The 13,874-nt window shown below is 33.5% G+C and overlaps 1 long non-coding RNA gene across 2 annotated transcripts; it reads left to right on the top strand.

Moving 5' to 3' along the window:
* The first annotated feature begins 3,697 nt into the window (after positions 1-3,697).
* On the top strand, positions 3,698-12,909 carry LOC137616173 (uncharacterized). Of its 2 annotated transcripts, XR_011039309.1 has the most exons (5): positions 3,698-3,793; positions 8,579-8,744; positions 10,028-10,109; positions 10,312-10,506; positions 12,433-12,909. It is a non-coding gene; the product is annotated as an uncharacterized lncRNA (long non-coding RNA). The 2 variants fall into 2 exon arrangements; XR_011039308.1 differs by lacking the exon at positions 12,433-12,909 and having other exon boundaries at positions 10,312-11,403.
* Positions 12,910-13,874: the final 965 nt, after the last annotated feature.

The raw sequence follows: 13,874 nt of genomic DNA, 5'->3' as shown, positions 1-13,874 counted from the left end.
GTTGCTGATAACTTCCATGTAGCATCTTGCTTTTCTTGATAGGTTTCTAGCTTAGCTAATAATAATAATAATAATAATAATAATAATACCATGAGCATGCGTAATGAAATGAACAGCGAAGAAGACGAAAACAGTTTTTCATACTGAAAACAATTATCCTGGATATTCAAGAAAAAGAAGGAAGATGTTGGAAACAACCTGCAAAGTACTTAGATGAATTAAGTATAGGTATAAGACAGATAAGAAGAATGAACAAGGCAGAAATTAAATCGGAAACCAGAAAGTGGGATACTGAAAAGTGGAAAGAAGGAATAGAAAGTAAAGTGAGCTTATAAATATATAGAACGTGGAAGAAAGAAATGAAAGAAGGTACTTTATGACAATACATTTGCTTCAGTGATATTCTTTAGAGCAAGAACTAATACGTTAAAACTAAATATTGTAAATAGACACAATGGGGGGAATGTGAAAATGAGGAGGAAGATTTGATACATTTTTTTGTTGTTTTGCCAGGAATATAGAAAAGAAAGGAATGAAGTAATTAAGCTACAACAACCATACGACGAAAACTTAGAGAAGATAGTAGGATTATTTTTATTTAGTGAAACAAATATAGAAAAGGAAAGAAAAAGTATTAAACCATCCTCATCCTAGTCATAGGAGTTAAGCGGTCAGTCTCACCCTCCCGTGACCCGCAAGTTTCGACGTCTTTTTCATAAAGGTAAGTCATTCCTCAATAGTCATTATATGTGTTTTGTGACCGGGGAACTCCTAGATTTGGTTAGGTGGGTTTGTTAGGTTCTGTGCCCTTTTTGTACTTTTTATATATTGTGTAACACTTATATGGAAAATTTATTTAAAATACGTATGGAAATATCTATTATTACTATCGCTAGTTATGTCACCGTATCGCTGGTAACTCTGTGTATCATTCGTAACATGGAGAAGTTTACCGTTTTCAGTAAATACCTGAGTTTTGTGACCTGTCATACTACTAGGTTAGGTTAAGTGGGTTTGTTAGGTTCTGTGCCCTTTTTGTACTTTTTATATGTTGAGTAAAACTTATATGGACAAATTATCTAAAATACGTATGGAAATATCTAGCATTGCTATCGTTAGTTATGTCATCGTTCCGTTGGTAACGCTGTGTACCATTCGTCAACGTTTGTAACACTGTGTATCATTGGTAACGTTGCTAATGTTTATCGTTCGCAGTACATTCGTAAGGGAAGTGACACCGTTGAATAAGTGCTTATATTTAAATATTCTAACACAACATATATGACAGCAATAATTATATTTAACCATTTTAACAGAAAATATATGTTTTCCTATAGGAAATAACGTGATTTAACCGGTTTTCACCTTCATTTCATCCGTAATAACAGAAACCAATTCGGCAACTCAAAGTTAGTCGAATTGGTTGATCTGTTTGTTTGCGGTTGAAATGAAGGTCAAATTCGGTTAAATTACGTTATTTACCATAGGAAAACACATATATTCTGTTCGAAATCACACCCTGTAATACACTACAAATATACCAAAAGGTATTCCTAACTAACCCGTATTTTTTTTCTTCGACATGGAATAAAAGATATGAATTAGCATGAATGTCTTATGTATGCTATACAAGCTATTTAGAGATGAAACTTAACTTCTTTAGAATTGAAGATAATGGATTAATTGAAGTGAGTGTTTTGTATCATTTATATGTTATATATTCGCAACACATTACGGAAGAGATAACGAACTGCTTTGAAATCTAAGAACGTTTTACCAGAAATGTGTCAAGCATGATAATCTTAAATGTTATTCTTCACAACAAATGACAGAAGTGCTATTCATAATGACATGAGATTTTTGACGGAATCTTAAGAAATCGGGGATTCATTGAATGTTGATTCAAATTTGGAGGTGCATTATAATACTAAGAATTTAGTGAAAAAAAATAATGCATAACGGCTATACAAGTGAAGTTTCCTTTTATCACTAAAGACTCTAATGTGTTTAACTTCCAACAATTGGTCACTATATGAATGCCTCTTAAATTGCGTTAGTTTACATTGTCTACGCTTTATAAGGCCAGTATCATTTTCTGTAAATACCGTTGAATCCATTTTCTTTATTGAGCATTTATTCTAAAGGTGACTTATTTAATGTGTTCACTAATGTGATAAACTGTCTTCAATTTCTTAATTGAACTGTGATGTTTAAAATCGTTTTGGGACAAAAGGGATAATGTAAAATAAAACCAAAAAAATTTCACAGCTAAATTATCTATAATGAACGTTTCAAATTGTAACGCGAGAATATTCGGTGCTAGTGTAGCATGTATTCTACACATCCCTCTTGGATATTACTGATTAAGAACGGGAAAAGCTTTCCAAAACTATAATTTTACCACATTTTTTTTACCAAGTGTAGTTTGTATCCTATCCAAGTTTCTTATTTCTATAAAGATGAAAAACTAGTGTAGCTAAATTCTGAAGTTATAATTATTGTTTAGTTGTTGAATTTTAGTCTCCGCATTCAAAGAAAACGTAATCGAGTTTTTAAAGCAAGTACTAATGTAGATTGACAAAGTACGAATCATTCATACACTGATCAATTTTTAGAAGTTAAACACATTAGTCGTCAGAAATAAGAGGAAACCCTCTAATCATGTCAACATCGCCGTGTGTGTTGTCTGTGAGAGAGAGAGAGAGAGAGAGAGAGAGAGAGAGAGAGAGAGAGAGAGAGAGAGAGAGAGAGAGAGAGAGAGAGAGAGAGAGAGAGAGAGAGAGAGAGAGTGTAAAGTTATAGTTCCGGCTGAGACAAATTATGAAATACCTATTTTCTAGGACGTTAAGGATGTTGCTTACTTTTTTCGTGTAGTATTTTGTGTTTATTTGATCAAGGCATTGTAGGACTTTAGTGTAAAAGGGAAATGTAGGAATCTGTGTAGGAAACACGAATATGGTTAGCCGTAAAGTCACCAAAATCTAAACCATGATTGCTTCAATTTTAGAGCGGCTTGCTGTCTCTCAAATCTAAGATTTACAAAATATCCTTACAAGAATATGTCAATATAAGAGTATAAACACTAAACAATAACGATGTGCAGAAAAAAAAATATTTTGAAGGCAAGTTTTAGTTGAACGCAGTTGTATCCATGTAAGCACATTTCCAAACTCAGTCAATTCTAAACGTTTTACCACACCTTATTTCCTAAAATGCTTGAACAATGCTATCAAATTGATTGCAAAACACTTATTGAACGTTTCATACGAGTATCGAAATTAATGAAAATACTTGTATCCCATACATTTTGAAGTAAAAGGGCAAAATGTATCAGTATATCTTGCTCAGTGATTCACTTCAGTTGTGCCCTGTTCTTACTTTCCATCCTTTTTTTTCACCTATGCAATTAGTGTTATCCTGCTATTCTTCACACAAATGTTTAAAATATTGAAATTTTTATAATATTTTTTCCTAGGTAGCCTAAAGAGCAGAAACTTTTTTTTATAATTTACTTGGAGGTGAAATTTGGCTATAATTTTAATAAAACTGTTCTTCAGTATCAATAAAAGGGCTTCCAATGGGCAATTCTATATATAAAAAAAAGTTAGGATTTGCATAAGCATAAATAGCCATGAAGACCAAATACAGATGGAGCCACGTGTTTCCCAAGGACAACAGAACAAGGATTTCTGCTTCCTTGATTTTCAAAGTTCTACATTCTGAACTTTCAGACAGCTTACGTCCATTTATGCCGTGAGGTTGAGGATGTGAACGTCAATCGTGGATATTATAGGTAAGTATTATTATTAAAGATTTATTGTTATGGGCTTTACATTCATGGCGTTTCGTTCCCATATTTCAAGTATTACACTCCGTGAAATTAAAGTACTGTTGCGAATTTTATTTTTGCGCTGACATCGTTGTGTCAAACTATCCAAATTCCATACTTTTCACACAGTTCCTGATACTTTCTTTTGAGTCTTCCATACTTGAAATTGGGTTTAATGTCCGTTTTTATTAAAATTTTCTCGTTTGCAATTTTCAAGTATTCTTTTGACTGCATAACAGCTATTTGCCTTGATATTTCTGGTAAAGAGTACTTACACGTGCAAAGAAATTAACTTTTTTAATATAATTTTTATATAAAACTTTTGTTTTCTATTTTAAGTTTACGTATATCCCGTGAAACTGCATTGGGGAACATTCGTTGTAAAGTTGAAGGTACCTGGTTTCAGTTAGTATCAGAATAGATACTCGCCAGAACGTCAGTCTGACAAGCCCTACCCGCCACTGTGGTGCCCAACCACAGTAGTGGCCTCCCCAGAATTTTTAGTGAAATTTATTGGATGCATTTTGTTTTCTTTTGCAGTAATGTAGGGCTTTAAATTTTGCTCGAAGTTTCGATGGTGATTGTCTATCGTCGTATTATTAGTTTTTTTTTTTTTTTTTTTTTTTTTTTTTTTTTTTTTTTTTTTTTTTTTTTTTTTTTTTTTTTTTTTTTTTGTATATAATAAGAATAAATGTGAGGTTCAGAGCAGTTTTCGTATGCAATCTTTTTCAGTGATTTTTAATCTTAATTTTTTTGTTAGTTTTTTATCGCAGCTGTGATGGGAGTGTAGTCTTATTTTCGTTGAAAGTAAATCTATTGATGTTTATTAAACGGTGAATGTCTTGTTACATATGTTCCGAGGTTTGGTCTCTATAGGGACAAAAATCAAACTTATTTTATACTATATCTATCTAAACTCAACACTTACATTCTTTTGTGCCCTTTTTAATAATCATTCACTTGGGTACGAATTTCATAAAACTGCTGCTGCTACTTTTTAGTGTTAGATTAAGAGAAAAATTAATAGGTGCTTAAAAAATGAGCAAAGTCGTTTAGTTCCTCAGTTTCGGCGAACTTTCACTAAATTATCCCCAATTTCAAACTTAATTCAAGCAATGCACACATTCATGGACGTTACACATGTAGCCTTCAAACTTGGCTACTTTTTAGTGAGTTCTATGAGGAAAATATCTAAAAATACATGAAAATACAATACATAATGGTGTAATCAACTAGGCTCTCACAGTAGTGAATATATTGGGACTTTGGTAATACAAATGTGAATATATCGTGACTTTGGTTGCACAATTGTGAATGTTTAGTGACTTTGGTTTAACACTTCTGAAAATTTAGTAAATTTGGTTAATTAATTGTTTAGGCTTAGTAAATTTGATTATAGAATTGTGAAGGCTTAGTATATTTGGTTATGTAATTGTGAATGTTTAGTAAACTTGGTTATAAAATTGTTTAGGCTTAGTAAATTGGGTTATATAATTGTGAATGTTTAGTGACTGGTTACACACGTGAATGTTTAGTGACTGGTTACACACGTGAATGTTTAGTGACTGGTTACACACGTGAATGTTTAGTGACTGGTTACACACGTGAATGTTTAGTGACTGGTTACACACGTGAATGTTTAGTGACTGGTTACACACGTGAATGTTTAGTGCCTGGTTACACACACGTGAATGTTTAGTGCCTGGTTACACACGCGTGAACGTTTAGTGCCTGGTTACACACGCGTGAACGTTTAGTGCCTGGTTACACACGCGTGAACGTTTAGTGACTCTGGTTACACACGCGTGAACGTTTAGTGACTCTGGTTACACACGCGTGAACGTTTAGTGACTCTGGTTACACACGCGTGAACGTTTAGTGACTCTGGTTACACACGCGTGAACGTTTAGTGACTCTGGTTACACACGCGTGAACGCATAGTGACTCTGGTTACACACGCGTGAACGCATAGTGACTCTGGTTACACACGCGTGAAGGCATAGTGACTCTGGTTACACACGCGTGAAGGCATAGTGACTCTGGTTACACACGCGTGCAGGCTTAGTGACTCTGGTTACACACGCGTGCAGGCTTAGTGACTCTGGTTACACACGCGTGCAGGCTTAGTGACTCTGGTTACACACGCGTGCAGGCTTAGTGACTCTGGTTACACACGCGTGCAGGCTTAGTGACTCTGGTTACACACGCGTGCAGGCTTAGTGACTCTGGTTACACACGCGTGCAGGCTTAGTGACTCTGGTTACACACGCGTGCAGGCTTAGTGACTCTGGTTACACACGCGTGCAGGCTTAGTGACTCTGGTTACACACGCGTGCAGGCTTAGTGACACGTGTGCAGGCTTAGCGACTCTGGGTACACACGTGTGAAGGCTTAGTGACTCTGGTTACACATTTGTGAAGGTTTAGTGACTTTGGTTTCACACTTTTGAAGGTTAAGCGACTTTGGTTACATACGTTCACAAGTCTGAGACTTGTGAAGGTTTAGGAATTCTGGTTACACGCTTGTGAAGGCTTGTTGACTCATGTTACACACTTTTGTAGGTTTAGTGAGTTTACACACTTGTGAAGGTTTAGGGACTCTGGATACACACGTGTAAGTTTGGTGAAGATATAGTGACTAGTTACACACTTGTGATGGTTTGGTGACTGGTTACACACTTGATGCTTTGATGACTTGATTACATACTTGATGCTTTGGTGTCTGATTGCACTTGTGATGGTTTGGTGACTGATTACACGTGATGGTTTGGGGCCTCTGGTTACATAATTTTAAAGTTTTTTTGTGAGCAATTTTAGCTACTTTGCTTTTTATTTTAATGCATATTTTTATTGCATTGTTTAAGGGTATGTAAATTGCACAAAAGGGTTAATATATACTTTAATTACTAGCACAACTGGAATTCTCATAAGAATTGGAAGTGTTGGATAGTTTACATTTTTCTGTAACGAAGGTTGATGTTTAAAAATTTACATACCGGTCGATTATTATGTGAAGTATGTAAAGTTAATTGTTCACTAGTGAGACTGATTGCAAGTGACTGCGCATGCGTTGATTGCAGTCGATTTGTTAGCTGTTCTGTTTGTTATAAGGGTATGACGTAATCATTACCTGGATTTTTTTTATCATTATTATTGATGAAAAATCACACTTTTTGGACATTTCTTCACCCCAAAACCCCCGTTTCCCCACTGGAGTCCCACATAATTGTCTCTATGTAAGGGGGTCTAAGAACTCTTAAACGAGTAGTTTGGCCCAATAATCATGATCAGAAATTCATGAAATACAAGATAGCGAGTTGGTAGAGTATTTTGTTCACATATTTGGTAAGAAATTGTTATATATTTAACGTTTTGAGTTAACATTTTTTTTTATACAAAAGGAACTTGAAGTTTCTAGTTATATATCTAGTTATATATCTTAAGCACAATAATAAAAGGTTATAATTTTGGTAATCTTATTTTCTTTGATTTTGGGTCACAATATTCACTAACTGAAGTGTTTTTGTCTACGCATTAAATTTTTCAAAATGTATTGGTTTTATACTATATATTTTGCTTTGTCGGTTTTGGTCTTAATACGTATTATGTTTACTAAATTTCGAGGGACTTTTCCTCCCGAAGTATTTGCTTTCCTGGCGAATTTTTATTAAACTTTACTTTGATTGCTTTGTGTTATCTTGTTAGACTCAGATATGAGTTGCTGGAATTAGTAAATTAAGTTCAATTGTTGATACTGGCATAGGCATAGATCTACAGTATCCATAGAATTGGTATGTTGAGAAAAAACTTTAAAATTTGATGCAATAAGTGATTGATATGGAATTGGAATTATATCTCATTAGTATTTGTTTATAAATGTAACCTTTGGGCATTTAAATGCTTAAATTTTTGGTATGAAAATTATTACGGCAGCCTCATACACAAGTAGTTTGATGTTTTACGGTATAATTAGAGAACACGGAACTAATTTCCAAATGAAAAAACTTTTCCTACAGCAAATAATGCTTTCACCAAATTTGACCTTTATTTCCACCATGTAAACAGTTGTCCCCCTTCCCGCTAGATACAGTTGGGAACCTGTGACTTTAGGCGAAAAATAGAAAAAAACGTAGTCGAGTTAGTGTTAGTCTTAATATTACTCAGAATCGCACTTAAGGCACTTGACGAACAGAAGTGGATAACTGTGGCTTGTAAAATTTAAACAAAGTAAAATAAATATTTGAGGAGAGTAGATACTAATATTTCGTCTAAATTGTAGACTTGTCCCTCAGAGAATATTGTATAGAGAAGAGTATTAGTTTTACTATTACTCATACATTCGCCATTAAATTTTACCCACCAAAAACCCAGCGTAGGATATATTATGGTATAGCTTAAGTATTTGTGACGGAAATAAGTTAAATTTTCGAAGATAACTAGAGTTTTCTATATTAAACCGCGTTCCTTTATTAATAGTTTTTCCTGTTTTTTCTATGATAGTTTTACCAGGTTGTTTAATCGTGGTTTAAGTTGGTAAGCATATTTGAGATTATTTAAAAACATTTATTGGTATATCGGCACGTTGTAATAGTAATTGAGAATTATAATACTGTTATTTAAAAAAAAAAAAAAAAAAAAAAAAAAACTTTAAATTGATCAGCATATTCTCGCTGGTAATTAATTCAAATTAAGTCTTTCAAGAGTAGCCGAAATATTTGCACACATTCATGATTTTTTTTTTCTTTTTCAGATTTTTAACGATCATACTCACTGAGGTGCTGAAGCTTGAACAATGAACTCAATCCTTACGTACCAGAGAAATTTTTTAAAGGAAGATTACATTCAGCTGAAGTGAAGTAAATTGAAAAGAATATTCACTTTGAAATTGGCCTGCAAATTCAAAACCTGCATCACTGGTAGGTGGATAAAACTTTATTTGACCTTTGTTTAGCATCATGACTATTATGCAAATAAGATTTTTTGAAAGTCGGTTGAAAATTAAACTTTAAAACTTGAAAATTCAAGTTATCGTTTAAATCAAAAATTAGAATTTGGTCCGATTTTAAAAGTAAGAAAAGTAATTCCTGGTGAATACATTTCTAAAGCCAAGATTTGATTTTGAATTACTTGGCCGCAACTTTAATAACAGGTGGTACAGTAATCCGGAAATCTAATGCATTTAGAGACGGAAGCGTAATACTGTACTGTACATGAATATTAATATTCATTATGTACCCAGCTCAAAACTAAGTTTTTTAAACTTTTAAAAGCCTTTATATTTGAATAGTGTTTGGCGTTAATTACCAGTGCATAATTCTAGGATGATGATAAGTTATGATTTGCAGATATTTTGGTGATAAATGTAAATGCACCATAATTTTTAACTAAATTGTTTATAGAAAAGAACAAAATATTCAAATTGAAGCTAAATTTGGAACTAAAGGGCTTGGGGAAACATTTAATACAAGTTTGTTTGCTGTAAATGATCAGATTGAAGTCTCCACCATCATCACTCCACGTTGGTCAGCATTAGAATGAAAACTGCCCAAACCCCAGACATAAGAACATGTATGAGGCCTTTGTATTACAGTGAACTATAAACTGCTACATTTGTTGTTGTTGTATATTATTTGATAATTTTAGAGTTTTAATATCTAAATTTTTATCAGTCAAAAAGATATTTGCCTGTCACTCGAGTTCAAATTTATCATATAACGAATGCACTTCCCGCAAAAGAAAATGTGAAAGTGCTTGCATGATATACGTAAGGTTGTTTATGTATAATTTGTAAGATTGTGAATATGTAAAGATTATAAGCGTTATTGTGCATGGCTTGTGAGATTGTGAGTGTGCATGGCTTGTGAGATTGTGAGTGTGCATGGCTTGTGAGATTGTGAGTGTGCATGGCTTGTGAGATTGTGAGTGTGCATGGCTTGTGAGATTGTGAGTGTGCATGGCTTGTGAGATTGTGAGTGTGCATGGCTTGTGAGATTGTGAGTGTGCATGGCTTGTGAGATTGTGAGTGTGCATGGCTTGTGAGATTGTGAGTGTGCATGGCTTGTGAGATTGTGAGTGTGCATGGCTTGTGAGATTGTGAGTGTGCATGGCTTGTGAGATGGTGAGTGTGCATAGCTTGTGAGATGGTGAGTGTGCATAGCTTGTTAGTGAATGTATACTGTAGAACTCTTATTTTTTTCAGATGTTTAGCTTCTTTCAAACGAAAGTGTTGAAACTACGGGTCTTCAATGGTTAGGACAATTAGAATATATCTATTCTGAGAGGTAAGAGGAGAATTAGTAACACTTTTCGCAAAAATAAATTTCTTTTATTAAAATCTTTAATCTGATCCAAAGTGAAATATGAAATATTTTGATTACCAAATATTGCTCGACAAATACAAGGTAAAGAGCACGCTTACTTCTGGCAAAGATAGGAATAGTCAAAAGATTTGATATGTACACTATATGTTTTGATTTCTTCCAGGTGTATTTGAACCTCGCGTTTGAAACTAGCAAAGAAAGGAATTACAAACAAGCTGAACGTTAAAACGTTAACAGTAAAGCAACGGCTTTGGAGAGAAGTTAAGAGCGAAATGATTAGGGAAAGATGGAAAATACTACCAAAAATAAACTGCAAATTTCATTAAACGACTATTGTATAAAATACTTGGATTACATTGTAAGTTTAATATTAGAATATATTAAATAGCCCTTTTCATATTACTATTTGATTTTTTAATGCAAGTTTCCAATATCCTAATTTTTCATAAAGTTCTCTTCTGATCTTGTCTTTTAAGCATTTTGTTTTTCTGTAAAATTTTCAAGCAATGAATATTAATCTAGTCCCTTATGAGCTTTGTCTTCTGCATATTGGATTGTCTTCTGGTCTTCATCGAAAAGTGCTGCATTGTTGGCAAGTTTTCTTGTTCTGTCATAACTTTTCTTCTGATCTTCTCTCTTCACATACTCTTATGTTTTGAGCCTGTAGTTAGGGCATTGTGAATATTGATTTTTGTTGGTTTCTTCCAGCTGCAGGTTAGGTTGAGAGATTTTAGTTAACGTTCCTACACAACTGTGACGATTTGTAAATCTCTTAAGTGTAATGTTCCAGCAGTTTTGGTGACCTTTCGAGACTGGAAGTAACTTTTTTTTTCTTTTAATGAAGTTTTCAATGAAGTTTTCCTTTCTACACTAAAGTTTCAAAATTCGTATGGATTTTTCCTTAGATATTTTTGTGATAGTGTTATCTCAATATAGTCTTCTATTGATTAAGATGGTTTTCATAAGCGTATAGTTTGTATTCCCAATATTTTTCCTATATCTACAAAGGTATTTTGATTTTGTCTGGTTGTTTTGGCGATAGTTTTCTCGTCTCAAATTTTGAGATTTGGATATTATGAAATATATCTTCGCTTGGTAATAATCATCATAGTAATATAGATTAAATTTGTAAGGATTTTGACATGGGAATAGTTTTCCTGCTATTTGACATATCAATAAGCAAAAAACCTAATTTTCTCATTTCTACAAATGACTTTTTTTTTTAGATCTTAAAATTCTATTTGTTCCAATTTTCATCGCTACATGAATCGGTTTGAATTTCCAGCTTGTTTTGGAAGATTCCTTTTGGACTTTTATCTTGGTATTGACTTTGAAGTGTTTAAGGTTTTATTTTTTCTTGTTAAAAGTATGAACTTTGAAAATTTTCTTATCTTCGGGGCTGATTTTGTTTGACACGTGAGGTCATTAAAGGTTATTTGAAATTTCTCATGACATTTACTTATATATTTGGATTCCTGGTGAATTTTGTTTCTAGTTTAACATTGATAGCTTTTGAGGAAATTAGGATGTTTAAATATAATGAAATCTGTTAATGAAACGGCTAAAATGTTAATGATTGTAGCTAATGGCTTGTATGAAATTTTTCAAACTGATGAGGATGTTATTTGAAATTGGCTGCATTTTTATTTTTGAGCGTTTGACTGGTAAACAATCGACTACAGAGCTCAATATCATTAAAAAGAATCTAGTTTATTTTTTAAGAATATTTAAGGTCTCATTGCCTTCAATGCAGGTGATAAATCTGCATACGCAAGAAAGTAGCTATCTTATTATTAGCCCTGTCCACACGATCGAGCATGGCCAACGGGTAAACGGTAATACCTGACCACAATTGTAAGTAAGAATGAGGGTTAATGACGTCAGAAGCGAGAAAACTAAAAACAGGGATCTGGCATCATACAGTGTTGCCAGATCCTTAGTTTTCCCGCTTCTGACGTCAACCCTTATTTTCATTAACTTATTGTGGCCTGGTATCACTGTTTGCCCGTCGGGAATGCTCGATCGTCTGGACAGGGCTTAGGTACTTTAGTAATGGCGATTAGGTGTGAAATAAAGTTGAACCGAAAGACCTAAGAAAAAATTGTTAGGATATTTAGACAGGCTGGTAATAGCAATATTTTATTTTAATGATTTTACATATCTTTGCACATGATGTAAATTAGTCCTCATTGCAAATTAATCTTTTCAAATGAACACTTCTATTTAAGGGTACAATAGATTTTGCTTGATATTTGCACACACCAATGCTCAATTTCTTTGGCAGGTTTAACGTGACCATAAGGACAGAGGAGTTTACATGAAAACAAGCTCGGGATTAGTACAAGAGAATCTTTTAAGGCTTTTCACCAATAAAAGAAGACCAAGGTATAGTGGAGTGACATTTTTTAAATATATTTACTGCCATTTCACTTGTGCAGTTGTGGATAAAAGCTTTAACTTTGTCTTCGTTAGCTGTCAAGGCATTTTGCTAATAAAGTTTTTAAATTTATTTAGCTTTCATTCTTTAATACAAAATTAAATATTAACTTAGCACATGCATAGAAATAGGGAAACATATTATTTATGTACACACTGTCTTAAGACAGTGAGGAGCTATGCGTATAGATTCCATTGCCGAAGCTTTTATCTTTGTTTATTCTTTAAAGACCAAGTTTGTAAACCCGCATAACTACCAGATAAGTCTTTGTATTAGTTGGAAAGTCAAGATCACATAAATATGGCCCATTAGTAACGTACTTTAAAATTTAGTTGTGTAGTTATTGTCAAATCCTATTTTATAGCAGTATTGCATTATTTCAGATTGCGATTCCGTGGTAGTTGCATTTTCAGTTCAAATTAAGCTACAATGCTTAATTGTATCACTTAACTATTTCGAAACAAAATAGGGCAAACGGTGATATAACTATTTCGAAACAAAATAGGGCAAACGGTGACATAAGAATAAAAATTTCAGGAATTATCTTCATTTACAAAAAGGATTTTCACTGATCAATCTTGCAAATTACACTAGTATGAATTCCTAATAATTAATTAATCTTCTTACAGATACCATGTGGTGATTGAAAAGTATACTAGCTGGAGAAAGTCAACATGAAAGAGAGACTAACATATATATGGTAAAAGTTAAACCTACCATGAAGGGAATGACGAATAAACGAAATTATTATTAGATCCTTTATTTAATTTAAACCTAAAAACAATCATATACTATATATCAACTATGGGTGTTAACCAGTTTTATAAACAAAATCTCAAGCTTCTGTTCCATACTACTTCCTCCTGCAGAATCTTCCCTCGTAATCTCTTTTCTCTACTGTTGCACTTTCTCTTCGTTTTATCTCATTTCTTCTGTAGGACTCGCCATTCGTACCATTTCTTTTCTCTACTCTCTCCTGTTGGACTCTGTCTTACTATTTCTCTTTTCTGCACACTTATGTAGGGCACTGTTCGTCCTATCACATCTGGGCTCTGCTGTTGGACTTCCCTGCTCATTCCTGTATATCTCTGCTCGTACCATTTTTCTTTACACTCAAGCAGGTTACGTTCTTCCCTGTCGCCAAATTTACTTATGGGTGAGAATAAATTTCAAGTTGTTGACAGACCTTAATAAGAAAGTTCTCTCATAGCTTTCACCAAATTACGAAGCATAAAAGAACTTAGGATGCAAGACCCTAAATCCTTTCCTGTCCTTCGTAATTGAATTAA

Source organism: Palaemon carinicauda, chromosome 22 (genome assembly GCF_036898095.1).
Source record: "Palaemon carinicauda isolate YSFRI2023 chromosome 22, ASM3689809v2, whole genome shotgun sequence".
In the NCBI taxonomy this organism is placed as follows: Eukaryota; Metazoa; Arthropoda; class Malacostraca; order Decapoda; family Palaemonidae; genus Palaemon; species Palaemon carinicauda.
Note: the sequence above shows the minus strand (reverse complement) of the source record. Positions and strands in the feature narration are given on the sequence as shown.